The sequence below is a fragment of the Sciurus carolinensis genome, chromosome X (genome assembly GCF_902686445.1).
Source record: "Sciurus carolinensis chromosome X, mSciCar1.2, whole genome shotgun sequence".
Taxonomy (NCBI): Eukaryota; Metazoa; Chordata; class Mammalia; order Rodentia; family Sciuridae; genus Sciurus; species Sciurus carolinensis.
In genome coordinates, this window is record NC_062232.1 from 59866468 (window position 1) to 59888242 (window position 21775).

Consider the following 21775-nt stretch of genomic DNA (forward strand, 5'->3'; position numbering starts at 1 on the left):
TAGCATAATAAAAATCAAAGCACTGGTCCTCTGAAATAAAGCAGACAATCACCATTCAATAAACACACTTGATTTATTTTGGATAAAAGGGTTAAGTTTACAACTAAACTTTTATAAGAAGTTTAGCATGAATAAGTATATCATTACACTTTTTATGCAGAAATATACATCTCTGCCACTATACAAGAAAACTCTAATTAAAGAGTTCACAAGGTTTCACTCTCTCTCTCTCTCTCTCTCTATATATATATATATATATTTATGTATAAATATATACACAGCATTCAGTAGGCTTGCATCAAAAAGGTAATTTCTGACCAAAAGACTTCATTTAAGTAACTGAATACTGAATCCTTCTGGTATTCACGCTCCACCTTTGAAAAAAGGCAAAGTCTGATTAGATTGGGTAATTCCTTGTGATTTTAACATTTTTGCTCCCCATGGTGGGAATAGAATATAAAGAAAACCTTTCAACTGCAGAAAAGACATTTAAAGTCTTTTTCATAAATAACGAATATCACAGTCCAGGACAGAGGATACCCTGGGAAGATGATCATTCTTAATTTTCCTTCCATTTGTTTTTCTTTTTAAAAAGATCCATTCAATTTGTTCTCCTGGTGAAATGGTTGAAAAGTAAATTCAGCACCTTAAAAGAGTCTGTGGATTTGTTGTTGCTGTTGTGAAAAAAAAAAAAAGTCATGAACACCATTTATTCAGCCACAAAGTGCTTTGCTGTTATTTGACATTAACTCAGAAGGGAATTCAGAAGCCTGCAAGGACAGGATGCTGATGTCCGTGTTTAGGGTGGTCAGCGACGTCCTGGATGCCTGGTTCTGTCCCGGTCTCTGGTGGTGCAGGCTAACAATAGTGGGGTGCGAGTCCAGGGCGATCTGCAGGTCCAAGATGTAGTCATGATGTGTTGCAGGATTTCCATCTTGCTCACCTTCTTGTTCTGGGGGATGCTGGGCACCAGCTCCTTGAGCTTGGAGTAGCAGTCGTTCATGTTGTACAGCAGGCTCATGGGGTCATCCACCGGGGTTTTGCTCTGGGAGATGCCCAGGTTGTGGTCTGACAGACTGTTTTTCCTAACGGACCTCACCGGACTGGGACTGAAGGCTTTCATGCTGACCCTAGAGGAAGGAAAGACCGGGAGGGAGCGGGCTGCCCTGGAGCTCAGGCCGCCGCTGCCTGCTGAGCTAGCCGCGCTTGGCACCAGGCTTGTAGATGTTCTGAGACGGGTTTGCTGAGGATGAGGATGGATGATGATGCCTACTCTTACCCAGTGCGCTTACCCAGGCATCGGAGATGGAGCTCTGAAGGCACGGATCTAATTTTATTTAGGGTTGCACAGGACATATATAGACACATTATCCAATCAGGTTAACACACTTGTTAAAGTATAACAGAGTCAGCCTGTAGGTGAACTATAGGTCGAGGGTTCAGGCAGTGTAAACAAACCAAGCATGCCTAAGCAATTCTGCCCAGCAACAGGTCTGAAATAAAGGACTGGGGGAATGGCAAGCTCCAGCACACAGCATGAGGGAAGGCAGCGTGGGCGAGCTCACATCACAGCTTTCTGTGATGCATGTCAGAATGAGGCCTCCCCTCAGCTCTAACTCAGCCTCAACAGCTGCAAAGACCTTCATTCCATGGTGAGTCTTTACCATTACCTCAGTTTCTCTGTTCAGACTGTTTGGCTTACTTAGACCATGGTGTCAGTGACTGCTGTCAGATAAGCTTGAGGAATGTTCCCTACACAGACTCTGCTCAGAATCGGGAATATTTTTAGTTCCTCTATGTGCACTTTATCTTTGAGTATTCATTGTAGTGCTGGTTTGGTGCTCATGAATTCTTTTAGTTTACCTTTGTCGTGGAAAGGTTTTATTTTCTCCTCAAAGTTGAAACTGACCTTTGATGACTATAGTAATCTTGGCTGGCAGGTGTTTTCTTTTAGGGCTAGAATATCTCATTCCAGGTCCTCCATGATTTTAGGGTCTGAGTTGAGAAATTAGAAGTGAGCTTTATTGTTTTGCCTCTAAATATGACCTGATGTTTCTCTCTTATAGGTTTTACTATTCTTTTCTTATACTCTATGTTAGGCATTTTGATTATGATATGTCTTGGTGAGATTCTCATTTGATTAGGTCTATTTGGGATCCTGATTTAGTCACCTATTTTGCTGCTGTGACTAAAGGACCTGACAAGCACAATTATAGAGGAGAAAAGGTTTATTTGAGGGCTCATGGTTTCAGAGGTTTTAGTCCATAGAAGGCGGGCTCCATTTCTCAGGGCTCTAGGTGAAATTGAACATCATGGTGGGAAAGTATGGAGAGGGAAGTCACTCATATAATGGTGATCAGGAAGCAGAGAGAGATCTCCACTTGCCAGATACAAATATATACCCAAAGCCACACCACAATTCTCACCTCCTCCAACCACACCCTACCACTTCAGTTACCACTTAGTTAATCCCTATCAGTGATTAACTCACTGATTGAGTTAAGACTCTCACAACCCAATCATTTCTCCTCTGAACTTTGCATTGTCTCACATGTGAGCTTTTGGGGTCACCTCACATCCAAACCATAACAGATCCTGTAAGCCTCCTCCTGTGTGTGGATGTCTGAGTTCTGAAATGGAAAAAAGTTTTCTGTAGCTATTTCACTGAAAATGTACTTCTTTATATTTTTAGTTTTTATCTCCATGTTCTCTTCTATCCCAATCATTCTCATATTTGGTCTTCTAAAATTTTCCCAGATGTATTGTATGTTCTAGTCATGTTCTCTAGTTTTTTTTTTCTCTTTATTGCCTTCTGTGTAGTTAAGATCATATAGCCTGTCTTCAGTGCCTAAATTTCTGTCTTGAAGAGCTGAGATTCTATTTTCTACATAATCTAATCTGTTAAATTTGCCTTCAAGTGAGTTTTTAATTTGATTGATTGTGCATCTCCTTTCTAGGAGTTTCACTTGGTTTCTTTTCACTATTTCTATATCTTTATGAAAGTGATCTTTCATTTCCTGTAATTTCTCTTTAATTCCTTCCTTAGATCTTCTGTAAGTTCATTGAACATTTTAATACTCAGGTTTTTATAATCTTTTTTTGGGTTTTTATCCACCTCGCTATCTGTGGCATCCTTTGTTGGGGGCTTGTGGATTTGGGGGGGGTGCGATTTGTTTACCTGTTTTATCATGCTTTCAAAGGTCTTGGACTTGTGCATTGATTGAGGTGGATTCCTCTACCTCTTTTTTTTGTGTGTTCTTTTGTGTGTGATTATCTTATTTGTTCTGGTACTTCTCTGTTTTTGATGTATGAATGGATGCCAAGGGGTGGGGCCTGAAGTTGCCTCTCTGATTTTTCCTCCTTGGATCCTGGTTGACGATTTGGGGCTTTTTTTCTCCTCTTTTCTTTGAGTTGGATTAATATCAAGGAATGTTTAGTTCAGCAGCATAATCTCAAACGTGTGAACTTTTAGTGTCCCTGTAAGGTTCTCAGCATATCACAGTATAGGACAAAATAAACAATAGTAACAACCATTGGAAAAAACAAAGAATACACAGTGTTAAATTAAATACCCAATTCTTACTATGACATCTTCAACATTAATTTCCATCAATAAAGAGGAATGGTGGGCTCAGCAAGTGAACAATTGTTCAGTGAAAACAATAACCATGAACTAGATCTGGCTTTAAAGTCAATAGCAGGTATCAAGTATAACATCCACAGCAGTTATAATTGTATTTGCATTAATGATGGGAGCAGGAGGTATAGAAACCAAATAGTTCTGAGAAATGGTAAAAATAAAGTTAGAGGAAAAGGACATGTGTTAGGAAGGTAGAAAAAACACTACAGTTTCAAAAATGAACAGAGAATGCAGAAGATATGTATCAGGTGATGTTTATATGGAAGAAGGAGAAAAATATAGCAAGCAAGGTTTTGGGAGAGAGGAAGAGAGAATGATAGACTTCAGGCATCAACAGGAGAAGATAAGAGAGAGACAAGAGAAATAAATTAAAATAATACAAAACCAAATCAAAATATACAATCTAAAACACCAGAACCCTCAAAAGACAATGCTAGGAAAAAAATTATTACATTAAAAATGCTAAATATGAGAGAAAATAAACAAATAAGTGTATATATAAAAATATCCCTGAACCAATCAGCACAGCACAAGCACATGAATTCAAACACACACACACACACACACACATGAAAGAATAAAAAAAATTAAAAATGAAAAAAATTTAAAAATCCAAAATCAGTGACGAATGAAGCAACTTTCTCCATGGAGGGGGTCAAAATAGTTGGCAGATTGAATGGTCATTGTCTATTTTCAACAGTCTTTCTTCCCAGTTCTTCTTAAGTTATATACTGATAGAGAGATCAAGGGGTGGGGATTGTTAACCACTTCCTGTTTTTTTGTTTTTTGTTGCTCTCTGAACTGCCAGTTGAAGTGGCTTAAGATTGAAACCATTTGATACAAGACTCAGCTTCTCTTCTTACCAGTATGAGGTGGGATGTGTTAGGATATATTGTCAGTTAGCATTTTGTCCATTTGGACCAAATCATGCATTCCCAGGTACACTTGTGCAGAGTTCTGTGAAGGGAGTTCCAGAAGGAGGTGTTGAGGTGTAATCAGGTCTATGGGGTTTTATTGGGTGGTGCCTTCTTTGGAGAGACTAGATTAATCTTCTGCTGGGGCTAGACAGTAGCCTATCTCTTCTGCAGATGTGGTTCTCAGGAGCCTCACAAGGAATCCACTCATTGGGGAGGGTGTCTGTTCCTTCATTCACTGTTGCCCAGAAGCACAACCTTCCTGGACTTAGTCCCTGAGTGTATTCACACTGTGCCCCTTGCCCTCCCCCAGACTCTGGGTCTACTTCAGCTTGTCCCCTGAGCTGCTAGACACAAAGGAGACACAAAGCATGTTGGGCTCCCCTTCTCCCTTCCAGCTTGAATGCCCCTAGGTATATTCATTCATGTTGTTCTATCAGGCCCACTCTCGGTTAGTCAATAGGCACCCGATTGCGATATTGTGGCTTTGTGTGCCTTTTTTTTTTCTGATCCTCTGGATTGGCAGTCACCACTGTGGTGTGCTTGCCACAAGATGGCTTCCACCTCAGCTCTCTGTGGCCATTCAAGACTCAGAGTACACTTTTCAAGCACCAGCGTGTAGTGCAGCCTCTGGATCAGCTAAGATTAGACAGCATTTTTTTTTTTATTGAGATTTAACCGAAGGGCACTCTACCACTGAGACACATCCCCAGCCCTTTTTTTCTTTCTTGAGACAGGGTCTCCCTAAATTGCTAAGCTGGCTTTGGACTGCAATTCTCCTACCTCAGCCTCCCAAGTTGCTGGGATTACAGGTGTGCACCACTGCTCCTGGCTCAAGTAGCATTATTTTTAAAATTATTTTTTTAAAAATTTGTTCGAATTAGTTATATGACAATAGAATGCATTTTGATGCATTGTACACAAATGGAGCATAACTTCTCATTCCTCTGGTTGTGTGTGGTGCAGAGTCACACCAGTATTGTAATCATACATGTATTTAGGGTAATAAAGTCTGTCTCATTCCACTGTCCTTCCCAACCCCACATTTCCTCCCCTCCCCTCACTGCTCTCTGCACAATCCAAAGTTCCTTCATTCTTGCCTAAATACCACCACCCCTCCATTATGGAACAGCATCCGCATATCAGAGAAAACATTCAGTCTTTGGATTTTGGGGATTGGCTTATTTCACTTAGCATGATATTCTCCAGCTCCATTCATTTACTGGCAAATGCCATAATTTCATTCTTCTTTAAGGCTCAGTAATATTCCAGTGTGTATATATACCACATTTTCTTTATCCATTCATTTGTTGAATGGCTTCTGGGTTGGTTCCATAGTTAAGCTATTGTGAATTGAGCTGCTATAAACTTTGCTGTGACTGCATCACTGTAGTATGCTGATTTTAAGTCCTTTGGGTATAAACTGAGAAGTGGGATAGCTAGGTCATATGATGTTTCCATTCCAAGTTTTCTGAGGAATCTCCATACTGCTTTCAATGGTAGTTGCACCAATTTGCATTCCCACCAGCAATGTATGAGTGTACCTTTTCCCCCACATCCTCCCCAACATTTTGTTACTTGTATTCTTGATGATTGCCATTCTAATTGGAATGAGATAAAAATCTTAGTTTTGATTTGCATCTCTCTAATTGGTAGAGATGATGAACATTTTTTCTTTCTTTTTTTTCTTTTCAGATTATGAAAATACTTCATTTGATATTGATAAACACAATCAATTATTTGGAAAAATATGTGCTGACTACTTTTTTATTTATCTTTTAATTTTTTACAGACTGCATTTTGATTCATTGTATACAAATGGGATACATCATTTTGTTTCTATGGTTGTATTTTTTCACATGTTCATTGATGCATTGTATTTCTTCTTCTGTGAAGTGTCTGTTCAGTTCCTTAACCCATCTAATGATTGGATTTTTTTTTGGTTGTAAGTTTTTTAAGTTCTTTATATATCCTAGAGATTAATGCTTTATCTGAGGTGCATATGGTAAAGATTTTCTCCCAATCTGTGGCTTTCTCTTCAAACTATTGATTGTTTCCTTTACTGAGAAGAAGCTTTTTAGTTAGAATCCATCCCATTTATTGATTCTTGATTTTACTTCTTGTGCTTTAGGAATCTTGTTAAGGAAGTCAGATCCTAAGCTGGCGTGATGAAGATTTGGGCCTACTTTTTCTTCTATTAGGTGTAGAGTTTCTGTTCTAGTTAGGCAGCATTTTTGATCTCAGGTTTCTCTGTACCAAGACTGTGTCTCTGAACCCTCTGTCTGAGGTGAATCTGTATTGGTGGCCTATGTGGAGACACCAGGTCTGTTCTGATGTATTATTTCTTATGTATTTATTGTACCCAAATATCTGAATCCCTAAGCCACTTTGGGTGTCCAATATTAAATTTTAGTGAAATCCATCTTTCATCTACTTCACTGAGAAACTGTACACCAGCTGCTTTGGTCCCACACCACAGCACGGTTCGGGATCCAGCTTCCCTCTACTCCACCATTTTTTGTCCTAGAAAAAGTTTCTCTGATTTCTTCAAGGTGTTCTTTAGTCTTCTTTTCCTCTATCATCTTATTTGATTTGTGTGTGTTAATCATGAAATCCAGAAGAATGTAATTTACATGTTGTGAATCTTGGCATAACCATAATGGCTAGTTTAATAAACTCCTAGTGAATTTTGTTTCCCATTTGTTGTTTGTATAAAACTGTTCATTAAAGCTCTTGTATTGGTAAAGTTCTCCATCATGAAGCAGAGTTTCATAGTTGCCACACTGAAGAGATTTTAAGCACTGTGATTCAGAATTTGAGGCAGAGCCTTGCTCTGGGTATATACTTTGCCACAGACTAGTAAGTTAGGAAATTCAGGGTGCAGTGGAGGCTGGATTTTAGTCATGGAGGAATTCTTGTTTGGCTCAAAAATATCTAGGCATGGCTCTGGTCCAAATTAGTACATATAATGTTCTTGTTAACAGTAGTTGAATTGATCCCAAGGAGACTAACTACCTGCCTATGGGTACATATTTTGATTTAGTGTAGTTCTGCCAAAATTTCTTTGTGGTCCAAGGAGGTGTTCCATTATAAGATATGGGATGCTTGCTGTCTACTATTTTCATAAAATCATTGAATCTTAGTTGGAATGGAACTTAGGTCACCCAGTCCAACTCTGTACTCACTGGTGCATAAACTCCTTCTGTTAAGTCCCAGAAAAAAAAAAAAAAAAAGACCATCCAGACTCTAACTTAACTCCTCCAGAAACACAAGAATTTAGTTTTCATAATATAGTTCATTTTATTTTACAGGCAGTGCTAATTAGTATAAAGATCTATTTCATAATGAGTCAAACTCCATTTCTTTATAGTTTTGGTCATTACACATAGTTCTTGGGATGACACAGAATAAACCTTCTTCTTTCCAAAAACAGTTTTTTTAAAGTATTCAAAAATAAGTCTTGCTTTCTGGAACTCTTTATCTCTAGACTAAACAAGTTCAATTCCATCAAATATTTCTCCTGTGACATTATTTTTGGTCCCTTCACCACCCCAATTATGTCACTGTAGATATACCTTACTTTGTGAAAGTCCCTCTTAGAGTGTGATGCACCAATTTAAATATCATACTGCAGATATTTTCTTGTCCTTCTGAGTTGAATGAATGCTTTCCTTGATTTGGACACATTTTTAAATGTAAAATATCTCACTTTCTTTTCTCTCCTCTTTTGCATTTTGTGGCAATCACATACATGCATTCATTTTGCAATTGTTGTCAGCTAAATTCCTGAAACTTTCAAAAAAACAGATTTATGTCATGTTATTGCCCACAGTTTATTAAACATTTGTGTGTGTGTGTGTTGTGTGTGTATAAGTTCCAACTGCTATGTAGCAAATTTGAAAGTGTATAAATAATCCTGTGTTGACCTTTACAACTCTAGTTCAGGATTCTACTTTATCCCTATTTAACCTTACCTCTTTAAATTCTGCCCATCACATTGGCCTATTGATATATCTAGATCCAGTTTGTGTTGCCATCACATTCACTGCATTTCCTAACTTCATATAACCTGCACTTTATAACAAATTGCCCTTTATATCCTTATCAAAGTCCATGATAACAATTTTGAATGGTTTTTAAAATTTGAATCTGTAGAAACAAATTTCTATCCAATTCACTTTACCTTGCCCAATTAATGTCTGATTTTATTAGTATGTTTAAAATCACTCTAGCTTGTTGAATCTTTCAATCTTCATTTATACGTATATTTTTTAAAAATCCTACTTTAAATTTTTCTACTATATTGTTAAATCTTGCATAATAATCTGATTTTTCTTCTACACACGTTTTTATTTTCTCTGGATATTAGGCACTGTTCTTCTATTTTAAAATTCTTTATTGTTGTAAATGGCATGTAACATAAAATTTAACATTTAATGATTTTAAGTGTACAGTTCAGTGACTTTAAGTATGTTCGCTCTGTTGTGCAACCATCACCACTATCCATCTCTATAACTTTTTCATCTTCTGGAACTGCAATACCTTACCAATTAAGCAATGATTTCCCTTGTCCTCCCTACTCCAGCTCCTAGTGACTGCCTCTCCATTATTTGACGCTATGTATTTGACTCTCTGCTAATTCATATAAGGGGAATCATACAGAATTTATTCTTTTGTGACTAGTTTATTTCATTCAGCCTAATATCTTCAAGACTTAACCACATTGTTCTGTGCATTATAATTTCCTTCCTTTTAAAGTCTGGATCATATTCCAGCATGTCTATATGTTGTTTTTCCATTCATCCACAATGGATTCTTGGGTTACTTCCACTTCTTGGCTATTGTTAATAAAGCTGCTAGGAATTTATGTGCCAAAATGTCTGTTGGAGTCCCTGATTTCAATTATTTTGGTTATACACACAGAACTGGAGTTGCTGAATCAGATGATAATTCTATATTTAATTTTTTGAGGAACATCCATATTGCTCCATAGCAGCTATATCATCTTACATTCCTACTAAAAGTGCATAAGGATTCCAGTTTTTCCACTTCCTTGCTGATACATTCTTTCCTTAAAAAAAAAAAAAAACTATCCTAATGAAAATGCAATGGTATTTCATTGTGTTTTTTTATTTTATCCTCATAATTAGTGATATTTAGCAACTTTTCTACACATAAGATTATTTAATTTGTGAATGGAGACAATTTTACCTCTTCCTTTCCAATTTGGAGGCTTTTAAAATTTTGTTTTATTTTTAAAGAGGAGTATTTCATTTGCACACTTTATGTCTTTTTTCTCCAACTGCATACATTTTATTTTTTATTCAAATTAATTTGAAACTGAACACGAAAACATAAAATTGTACAAATTAATGGGGTAATATGTGATGTTTTGATACATGTATATGTTGTTTAATGTTTACATCAGATTAAACAAATCTAACTCCTCAAGAATTTCAAATTTTGAAAACTTTCAATATATTTTTTTCTAGCTTTTGAAACATATAGATCATTATTATTATTCATAGTCAGCATACTATATAATAGCACACCTGAAGTTATGGTTTTTTCCAATAGTAACTTAGTAGCCATCCCTTTATCCCCCTTGTATCTCTAGTCTCTGGTAACCATGATTCCAATCTCAAATTTTATGAGATCAGCTTTTTTAGATTCCACACATGAGTGAGATCATGCAGTACTTATCTTTCTATGCCTGGCTTATTTCACTTATCACACTGATATCTAATATAGCCCATGTTATTTCTATGGGTGAATAGTATTCCATTCTGTATAGGTACCACAATTTCTTTATTCATTAATTGGTAAACATAGAGGCTGTTACCATTTCTTGACTACTTCAAATAGTTCTGCAATGAATATGAAGTGTGAACTATTTCTTAGCATACTTATTTCATTTCCTTTGGTTATATAACCAGTAGTGGGATTGTTGAATGTTATGGTAGTTTGTTTTTTGAGGCAACTTCCCACTCTTTTCCATTTTGATTGTGGTAATTTTCATTCCCATCAACAGTGTGCAAGAATTCTCTTTTCTTCACATCCTCACCAGCACAAATTATCTCTAGTCTTTTGATAATGGTCATTCTTACAGGGATGGGATAATATAACATTGTGGTTTTGATTTGCATTTCCCTGGTGATTAGTGATGTTGAGCATTGTTTCATAAACCTGTTGACCACTTGCATGTCTTCTTTTGAGAAACGTCTTTCTTTATTAATTTTATTAATTTATTTTTGCGGTGCTGGGAATTGAACCCAGGGCCTTACACATGCTTGGCAAGCTATGACTGGGTTACATCCCCAACTCTATTTCTCAATTTTCAATTGTGTAGTTTGTTTTTTTAAGTTTACATGTATATGCATGCATAGGTACAGATATATATATATATATGTGTGTATATAAGATATATATATATATACCCATACTCATATACACACATACTGAATGTTAATTCTTTGTTAGGTGAATAGTTAGCAAATAATTTCTCCCATTCTATAGGTTGCAATTGTTCTCTGTTATTTGTTTGCTTTGATGTACAGGAAAATATTAGTTGGAGATAATTCTGTTTGTCTGTGTTTGCTTTTGTTTCCTATGCTTTTGGGGTCTTATTCCAAAATACTTGCCATTACAATGTCCTAGAGCATTTCCCCTATGTTTTTCTATCACTAGTTTCATTGTTTTAGGGCTTATATTTAAGTCTCTACTTCATTTTGAATTGATCATTTTTAACTGGTGAGAGATAGGTCCAGTTTCATTCTTCTGCATATGGATATCGAATTTCCTAACACCATTTATTGAAAAGACTGTCCTTTTTCCAATGTGGGCTTTTAACACTTGTGTTGAAAATCAGTTGGCTGTAGATATTTGGGTTTACTTCTAGGCTCACATTCCAATCAATTGCTTCATGTGCGTTTTTATGACATTTCTGTGCTGTTTTGATTACTATAGCTTTGTAGTATGTTTTGAAGTCAGGTAGTGTAATTTTCCTCTGCTTTCTCTTCTTACTCAAAATGACATTAGACATTCAGTGTCTTTTGTGCTTCCACATAAATTTTATAATTGTTTTTTCTAGTTATTTGAAGCAGTCTTTGAGATTTCTCATATATTTGGTCAGTTTCTGGCACTTTATTTTGGCTGTTAGGTAAAGTCATGATTTCTTGAAAACTCTCAATGCTTGTTGTCATGCAGTATCATTTGGGCATCAAAGGATCATATGTTTATTCCAGTCTTCTTAATCTGTCTTTGTGCTTGTCTTTTCAGAAATTCTGAATAAGCTGCTTATTTTCTCTTAGTCTGTAGTCACTTCCACTATTTCAGCACTTGATGGCGCTCAAGTCCTGTTTTGCCAGGAGTTTCCTGTTGGTATGTTGTCACTATTTCAGTACTAGAGGGGAATTCATGCCCAGGTTTTCCCAAATACACTGTTGTTATGTTGTTTGCAATGAATAAGGAGAGTACCTAGAAAGTGTAGTCCCGGGTAGGCCTGGGTGCCTTGTCCACTATTACCAGTCAGACATTACAGGATTCTGTGACTCTTGGTATAGTCAACATGGATGGACAATACACAAGATCCTTTATTATACCTATGGCCACCAACACCACCAATCTGTGTCACATCCTGAGCTCACAGCCTTTCCAGACCAGCACAAAACTTTGTTAAGACCGAGGTTCAGGCTGCTGTAGGCCGTTCATGGCCGAGTTGGACTTATGGCTCAAGACCACAGCAAACAGCCATAGGCAATACAAACTGGAATAAAGAGTTCAATATCCCAGGGCTGTGTGTCTTCCCCTGACACTGGAATTGTTCCAGAGGTTCTGTCCATAGGCAGGCCTGAGGTAGGACCTGTTATGATCTGCCTAGTGTTAGGCTTCAATGCAGATTTCCAGGGCATAATCTTCTGCTTACTACCCTGTCCTGTACCCAATGAATGGAGCCTTGTGACACTATTCTGCCCCAGGATGGGGTAGTGGTAGTGAAGGCAATCCTTTGAAAACCTATGTTTATGCTAGATGAGGTTTTTTTCTGAGTCTCACAGTTGCAAGGACCTGCAAAGTGTTAGGGGTGCATCAGGGCCCATGCCACAGCTTTGCTGATGTAGCCCAAAACACGAGTTCCTTCCTACTGGCCACTGGTTCCTCAGGCAGTTCTGGAATCCTATCTGTGAGCACTGGCCTGGTGAAAGCTTTCCTGCCAGAGGTTAGAGGATGGATTGTGGAGACAATTCCTTGACCAACAAAGTTAAAACTAAACTGAGTCACACCCAAGTCTCACAGTCACAGGAGCCTCCAGAATCTCAGAAGGAAGGCAGATAGCCTACTCCAAGGCTGTACATGATGCAACTCAAACTCAGGTCTGTCTCACTAATACACAGTATTCATGTGATACGGGAGTTGGTCTAGAGTCTCTGAGGGCTCTGACCTATGAATGGGACCTTCAGTTTCTAGTGGGTGCTTGGTCTCACAATAGTGGGCCTGGTACTGTATGTACTCTGAGACAAATCCCTGCGCTAACTTTCATGTCCTGCCCAGTAGATGGAGTCCTGATGTCTACTCTGCTGCCCAAGGTTGGAGGAGGGGTAGTGGGGGCAGTCAGCAGTCTGGCCCAAAACAATTCCTTTAGGTTAGTTAGTCCATGGGTATTGATAGGTGTTGTGGGACTTTGGCCAGCACTGAGTTTCAAGTGAGGGGCCTAGTACTGGGGTTCAAGTTTTAAGGCCTGCACTTAATTCTCTCTCCCTTCCCCCATGCAGAAGGTATCTCCTTTTAGGCTGCTTAGAGTTTGAGGAGGTGTGATGCAGGCAACTCTTTGCTTCCTGTTTTCTCCAATGTGTCTTTTCCTTTTGTTACTAAAGGCAGGCACTATGGTCTTTTACTTGATTTCCTTATCTCTGGCTATGTTTGTTTGCTGTGTGAATAGCTGATCAGTTCAATGTGTCTGTGGGGAGAAATTGCCTGAGACACTTAACTCAGCTGCCATCTTTATCTGCCTCTATATCACAGTTTTCAAATCCATATATGGACATCTCATTCTCTACCCTTCATTTGAAATATTTTGGTAAGTTTCTTCTTTGCCTCAACTATTATCACTTCCTCAGGCATCTATAATGTTAAACATTTACTACTGAATTGTTTCAACAAATGCCCTGTTAAAAAGGTTGTTTACCCTGAGCAATTTCTGAGTCAGGTCAAATATGGCAAGCTCCACGAATGGTAGTTCCTATGGGACTGCTAGATAGGTCAGATAGTGACAATTTTGTGTAGATTGAGCTTTTCAGAACCTTAAAATCCATTCTGTCTCCATGGTCTGCTGGATTTCATGTCTACCATGATTGTATGGCTAGGCTGTTAGTTTTCAAGGCATCCATAGAGTTCAGAAGAAGGAGATGGGAATAGGACAAGTTTATATGCCGCAAAGCTTTCAGTTCTTACCCAGAATCATCTATGAATGCATGCTCCTTTAATTGTGTCAAGCCTTTTGTTAGTTTTCCAAATTATGAAAAAAGTTAATTTTGATACGTTTTGCTAGTTTTTGTGGTGCTTTTTTGGAGGAGAAGATTTGTGTAGGACTTTACCTTACTTTTCCCAAAGTCCTTGAAATAATCTTGAATTGTCCAACCTCATCTTCCCAGACTCATCCCACTTTAAAAGAAAATGTATGGAAAATACTGCTACATTCTGGTTGACTTTGTACATAGTCATCTGCTCATCTTGCACATGTGAAGTTTTCTGAATACTCCTCTTTCTTGAAAAAGAACCTCTATTTGATCAGAGATTCTGAAATGCCACCATCATAAATTAAATAATTTGAATTAAAGCATTTTGTATTTAGAAATATATTAGCATTCTTTTAATTGGACTGAGCTTGTGAAAGTAAATAATATCATTATTAATTATTAACCATAAATATTATTATTAGAATTGATTAATTGAGTGGAGTGACAGAGTAAAACCCAACAGTTTAAATGACAACTACCTTGGTCTCTAGGAGAAAAATGGGCAGGTTTAGTTCTTGTTTATATTTCAAAGTTGGTGAAAGCTAAAGTTTAGATACCATTCCTCTTTTATCTTCCAAATTTTTTTTCCAGAAAGCCAGTGTGTTTTTGCTATAATCTAGTTCAAAATCCATTGCCCTTGGGCTAGGGCTGTATCTGTAGCTCAGTGGTAGAGTACTTGTCTCACATGTGTGAGGTATTAGGTTTGGTTCTCGGTACCACATAAAAAATAAAATAAAGGTATTGTCTATCTACAGATAAAATATTTAAAATATTAAAAAGTCCATTGTCCTAGGATAAACTCCACAAGGCCTTCACTACTTAAAAGTAGCTGTGTTACTAAATTATCTTAAAAAGTTTAAAAAAATTTCCTTCTCTTAATGATACATGTAAAGAAATCAATATAATTAAATGCCATGGTTTTCTGACACAGTGCCGTTTTTTGGCTTCCTACCTAAGCTTGCACTTCCCTTCTCATTTTCCACTCCACCCCATTTTCAGCTATAGATGCCAATTCAAAGAATTAGTCATGTTAACTCAGCCTTCGCCATCATGCCTTTCCCAAAGGCAAGTACCGCCTGTTATTTTGGATTTCTAGAAATTACTTGTTCAGGGAAGTTATCCATATTTTTTCTTCTGTGAAGAAACTTTAGCCAGTAGTGGATGAGAACTCTTGGCACAAAGGTTTGCTTCTTCTAATTTGAGAACCAGTAAGTATGGAGAAATGAGTGGTCAGACATTAATTGCAATTCACATTTGACAGCACCCAATACTAAATTACAGATGGAGGGGGAAACAGAAATAGAAACTGATTTCAAGCATAGAAATTCTTGATATGGTAGTATAAAATGTTTTTCCTTAATTATTTTATGCAAATAAAAGTTCCATGTGCTTCAGAAACTTTGGATCGGTAACAGCTACACACATCATTTATATGTAGCAAAAGGTTTTTAACTTTGACATTATTTCTGTAAGCTCAATTCTTAGAGTTTGTAGCTGTTATAGAATGAACAAAATTCTATTGTTCTAATTAAAAATAAATGAAGTTATAACAACAACAATTTATCAGTTCACACCTGAATTCCTCAGCCAGGCATTCGAAGTCCTTTTAGGAATTCCCTTCGTATCGTCTTGTCCTTTGCCCTTCCCAACCCCCCCCCAAAAAAAATCCTTGCTTCAGTTTACTTTGATCCTATATCAACTTTCCAACCTATTGCATTTCCCACTCAAAATGTTGTAAAAATAGAAGTGTCTTCGGGTACTTGGAAGAAGCAAAGCTCTGGGTGACAGGAGATGGGGACAGCGTGGGGGGAGGTGACACCAAAGAACTGGGCATTGGGCAGAAATACATACTTGAGATTCTTCCCAGTTTTGGCTCTCAATGAAATAGTGCCAGAGAGCAAAGAAACCTAGAGTTTTACTTTGTATTAAATAAAACATGCTAATGTATATCCCCATTCAGATTATTTTGTTTAGGGGGAAAAAAACCCTACAATGTACTAACATACCAGTTAGTCATATGCTTCCAGTTACATCACATGTGCTAATTAGACTCTAAAACATTCAGACCAAAAGTATGTGTGTCCTAGAAACCAAGTAGAATAACAGTTTGTTGCTAAGCTGAAGGAAACAGTTCCATTTTGGCCATTTGGCACCTCACAAAAATGTTGAATTAGTCCCCTGCCCCTTGTTCTTGTACATGTGAAACAAATCATAATAAAATACCATGTTTGGCCTGAGATTCCCTTATTCACACAACAATGATTTTTGTGAATTTTCTGACTTCCATTAGACTGGAGTAGAAACAGGGATTCTCATAGGTTGGGTTGAAGGAAAACACCATGGGAAGACTTTATAAATTCTTCACTAACAAAAGACTTGAATGATAATAATAATTCTTTATATTATATTTGCATCACACTTTTGAGGTTTCCAAAGACTTCAATGAACTTTATCTGGCTTTTTCCCCCCAGCAACTTTATGACAAGGTAAGTGCTATTAGCTACAGTTTACTTAGGGGGCACCAAGGTATAGGGTTGTTTCAAGTATGACAATGGTTCAAAATGACATACTATATGGTCAATTAAAGGGCAAGATCTAGGTCTTTTCTGTCACAAATTGTCACAATCTCATTTCTTCATTGCTACAGTATAAGATGAGATATTAGAAGATACTCCATAGTCTCTATGCCTCTTTTTCTGCCCCAGGTCTTTTTTTTTTTTATTATGTATTTTGTAATATTTACCTGCCTGAGATAAACTTTTAAGAAGTTGCTTCAATAGACTCCACTTCTTCATGAATTATTCCATTCAAATATTACTCAAATCACCACTCCCAAAGCATATTTCTTGAAGTTTAGTTAAGGGTTTTAATTTTAATTTCTATTTTATATTTAACTTATATTTTATATTTTTAACTTTTGTTTTTAACTAAAAACACGTAACATAAAGTGCATTATCGTTCTAAAGAAACCTGGTTCCAGTGTATGAGGTTCTGCCCAAAGGTGCCACAGGACTTAAGAAAGAGAGCGGGGGGCTGGGGATATGGTTTAGTTGGTAGAGTGCTTGCCTTGTAAGCACAAGATCCTGAGTTCAATTCCCAGCACCGCAAAAAAAAAAAAAAAAAAAAAAAAAAAAAAAAAAAGAGGGGGGAAAATTCAGAATTGCAGAGAATACAATTTATTGGGGGACATACTGACAGAAGCATGGTATTGGATAGCAGCAAGACCAAGTGGATCCCTACAATTTGAGTCAAAAGCAAGGGCATATATGTTGTTCAGGACAGAAGTGATTTCATTCTAGCAAGAATGTTATCTGGTTTATCATAAGCTAATATCAGTCAGGCACATTCCTAGAGCCAGGGTTCATTTGTAAAGCTCCATGTACCACTCTAATGATTTTGTCTATTTTTAGGATGTTGGGAAACTATACAAGAAAAACCAACTAGGGTTTCTCTGGGGCAATCATGGTACTTATGACTCAAGATGGCTATAGTCATATCAAGCTGAATCAATACAACTTCTTTAAACATTTCTAAGTGTACAGTTTAGTAGAATTAAGTGTATTCACATTGGTATGCAACCATTCTCCAGAACATTTTTGTCTTGCAAAACTGAAATTCTATGCCCATTGAATACAAACTTCCCACTGCCTTCTCTCCTCAACCTCTAGCAAGTACCATTTTACTTTGTTTCTATAAATTCCTCATATAAGTGGAATCATGCAGTATTAATGTCATCAATATGTATCTGCATTAGAATTTCCTTTCTAATGAAGGAAATAATATTCTGTGTATGTGCCACATTTTCTTTGCCCACTCATCTTTCAATGGATACTTGTGCTGTTTCTACCTCCTAGAAATTGTGAATAGTGCTGCTGTGAACGTGCACTTGCAAATATCCCTTCAAAATCCAACTTTTGACTCTTTCAGATATATACCCAGAAGTGGAATGAATACGCTCAAGAGTTCTGAGTTTTCCACATACTTGCCAACACTTGTTATTTTCTGGTATTATTTTTTATAATATCCATCCTAATGAATGTGAGGTGATGTAGGAGAGTCTTCATTTTTGTTTTGACTCTTGTTTCTCCAATAATTAGTGATATTGAATATCTTTTCATGTTTCTTATCTATATAGGTATGTATTTATGTATGTATCTATGTATCTATGTCTCTATGTATGTATGTATGTATGTATCTATCATCTTTGGAGTAATGTGTATTAAAGTCCTTTGCCCATTATTTATTAGTATACTTACTTTTGTAGGAGTATTTTAAAGGTTTTCTGTATGTTAACCACTTAAGTATTTGCAAACCATATCTATATTATTTTCAAACATCCCTCAGTTTCATAGGTTGCCTTTTCATTCTGTTGTGTCCTTTAATATACAGAAGTTTACATTTTTATGTAGTCCCATTTGTCTGTACTTGTTTGTGTTGCCTATTCTTTTGTTGTCATATTCAATAAACCCTTGCCAAATTCAGTCTCATGTTGTTTTACCCTTACATTTTCTTCTTGGAGTTTTATAGTTTTGGGTATCACGTTTAGGTGTTTGATCTGTTTTGAGTTAATTTTTGTATATGTTGTAAGGGAAGAGTCCAACTTCATTCTTTTGCATTTGGATATTCAGCTTTTTAAAAACCAATGGTTAAGGAGACCTTTCTTTTCCCCATTGAATAGCTTTGACAATCTTGTCAAGATTCATTTGATCATCTATGTGAAGATTTATTTTTTGACTCTTATTAATTCTATTCTGCTGGACTATCTATCTTCTGTTTTATGCTTTTATTAGTGCGTTATAGTTTTCATAATATTTTGGTCATTTTGACATAACCACACATGCATAGAATTTAATTTACTCCATCCATTTCAGTCTCTGGTGTCCCCTATGCTCACCCTTCCTTCCTCCTCCTATTCCTTTGCCTCTACTTTACTGGTCTATATATCTTTATGCTACTATCACACTGTTTTGATTGCAGCAGTTTCACAATGATTTTTGAAATCAGAAAGTTAGAGACTTCCAACTTGTAGTTCTTTTCCAGTATATTTTTGATTATGCAGGATTCCTTAACACTCTATATGGATTTTTGGATGGATAAATAACTTAAAAATCAGATTTATTGGGACTGGAGTTGTGGCTCAGTGGTAAAGCACTTGCTTAGAATGTGCGAGGCACTGGGTTGGATTCTGAGCACCACATATAAACAAATGAATAAAATAAAGGTACATCAACATCTAAAAATAATTTTTAAAAATTCATATTTATTAAGATAAAATTTACATACCATACAAATAACTGTTTTAAAGTGTATAACTCAATGGGTTTTGTATATTTACAGGTATGTGAAAATATTACCACAGTCAACTTAAAAAAATATTTCATTACCTCAAAAAGAAATACCCTTTAGCTATTATCCCAGTAACTGCCAATCTGCTCTCTTCTGGTCCTAAATCACAGTAATGTACTTCCTTTTCTCTATAGATTTCACTATACTGGACTTTTATATGAATGGAATCATATAATATGTGTCATTTTGTGACTAGCTTCTCTCACATAGCATAGTTTTTTGAAGTTTCATCAATGTTGTAGCATGCATTAGTTCTTCAATTCTTTTTGACCAAATAATTTCCATCGTATGCATATACGACGTTTTTTTGTTGTTGTTGATTCATTCCTCTGTGGATGGATATTTGAGGCATTTTCCCCTTTTGACTCTTATAATGCTGCTATAAAACCTCATGTACAAGTTTCCATGTTCATAATTGTTTTCATTTTTCTTAGATACATACCTTGGAGTGGAATTGATGAATCATATGATAATTTTATGCTTGTTTTTTGAGGAGCCCTCCACCTGTTTCTCACAGTGGTTACATGGTTACATTCCTAACAGAAATGCAGGAAGGTATAAATTTCTATGTATCATCACAGACAATATTGGAGAAAATATTTACCACATGCACCTTGGATAGAGTATTAATCTCCAGGATATATAAAGAACTCAAAAAACTTAGTAATAAAAACCAAAGTATAAATGTAATAAAAACCAAGTCAATAAATGGACTAAGGAACTAAACAGATACGTTACAGAACAAGAAATACAATTGATTAACAAATATATGAAAAAATGTTCAACATCTCTAGCAATTAGAGAAATGCAACTCAAAACTACACTAAGATTCCATCTCACTCCAGTCAGAATGGCAATTATCAAGAATACAAGTAACAAAGTGTTGGCAAAGATGTGGGGGAAAAGGTACACTCATACATTGCTGGTGGGAATGCAAATTGGTGCAACCATTATAGAAAGCAGTATGGAGATTCCTCAGAAAACTTGTAATGGACCCATCATTTGACCCAGCTATCCAACTCCTTGGCCTATACCTAGAGGACTTAAAATCAGCAAACCACAGTGACGCAGCTACATCAATGTTTATAGCAGTTCAATTCACAATAGCTAAACTCTGGAACCAACCTAGGAGCCCTTCAACAGATGAATGGATAAAGACAATGTGGTATGTATACACAATGGACTATTACTGAGCCTTAAAGAAGAATGAAATTATGGCATTTGCCAGTAAATGAATGGAGCTGGAGAATAGCATGCTAAGTGAAATAAGCCAATCCCAGAAAAACCAAAGATTGAATGTTTTCTCTGATATGTGGATACTAATTCACAATAAGGGCAGGAGAGAAAAGTATTTTTGGATGAAACAGAGAGGAGTGAAGCAAGGGGATAGCTTATGGGGTAGGAATGATAGTAAAATGAGTCAGACATTATTACCTTACATGCACATATAATTGATTACATGACTGGTATAACTCTACACCATATACAACCAGAATGAGAAGTTATACTCCATTTATGTATGATGTGTCAAAATGCATTCTACTGTCATGTATAACTAATTAGAACCAATTAAAAAAATTGGAGCCATCTGTTTTAGTCCGTTCAGGCTGGTATGACAAAATATCTTAGACTAGGGTTTTTTTCCCCTGTTTTCTCTCTATGGCTCAAAGCCAAAGGGAATAAAATGAACAAGGTTATTTTGTCTTTGAAACTTTTTAAAAATTAGAGCTTATGGTTTTACATAGTAGTTGGGTTCATCCTGATATACTCATATATACATGTAAATCAATTTTGGTTCATGATACCCCCCTTTTCCCACCCCATTTTCCCTCCCATCCTCTCTCCTCTCTCTTCTTTTCCTTCCTTTACTAGCCTTCCTTTCACTTGGCTATTAATTTGTATTTGATTCTTTATGTAATATTATCCTTTCTAAACTTTTCCCTTTATTTTATTCTAGCTTCCACATATGAGATAAAATATTTTACCTTTGAGTTTCTGAGTTTGACTATTTCACTTAGCATGATATTCTTGATTTCTATCCATTTACTGGCAAATGCCATAATTTCATTCTTTTTATGGGTGAGTAAAACTCCATTGTGTGTGCGTGTTCATATATAACAATTTCTTAATCCTTTCATGTATTGTTGGGCATATGGGTTGATTCCATATTTTAGTTATTGTGAATTGTGCTACTATAAACATTGAGGTGGCTGTGCTGCTGTAGTATGCTGATTTTAGATCTTTTGGAAAAATACCAATGAGTGAGATAGCAGGGTCATATGGAGGTTCCATCCCTTAGATTAGGTAATTTTTAAACAATAGAAATTTATTTATTATAGCTTTTAGAGGCTGGGAAGTCCAAG

The 21775-nt window shown here is 36.5% G+C and overlaps 1 pseudogene; it reads right to left on the reverse strand.

The window, feature by feature from the left end:
- Positions 1-702: 702 nt before the first annotated feature.
- LOC124972635 (DNA-binding protein inhibitor ID-2-like) lies at positions 703-1123 on the reverse strand (annotated as a pseudogene).
- Between the last annotated feature and the right edge of the window lie 20652 nt (positions 1124-21775).